Below are 343 nucleotides of genomic sequence, written 5' to 3'. Positions count from 1 at the left end.
CCATAGTATATCTTTTTTTCAATAATACACAACTTTGTGATTTCAATTCATTTCAATGGCCCTCCAAGAAGTAGTAGTCCAAATTTTAACTAGTCACTGAAACAGAATAAACATTTATTGGACATGTTCGAATAAACAACTTAATTAAGTACTTATAACATAAGTGTTTATGTATAAGTTATTTCTATAAAAAATGATAAAATAAGTCAAACTTGTTTCAAAAGTTATGAACTACCATAGAGAACTTATGAAAATAAACTAAAAACAATCTACGTGTCATAAGTTGTATCCATAAATTGTCTCAAAGAGTCTCTGAAACGCTTATGCCAACGGATAAGCTCAA

Source organism: Cicer arietinum, chromosome 5, assembly GCF_000331145.2.
Source record: "Cicer arietinum cultivar CDC Frontier isolate Library 1 chromosome 5, Cicar.CDCFrontier_v2.0, whole genome shotgun sequence".
Classification (NCBI taxonomy): Eukaryota; Viridiplantae; Streptophyta; class Magnoliopsida; order Fabales; family Fabaceae; genus Cicer; species Cicer arietinum.
This window is presented reverse-complemented; position numbering follows the sequence as displayed.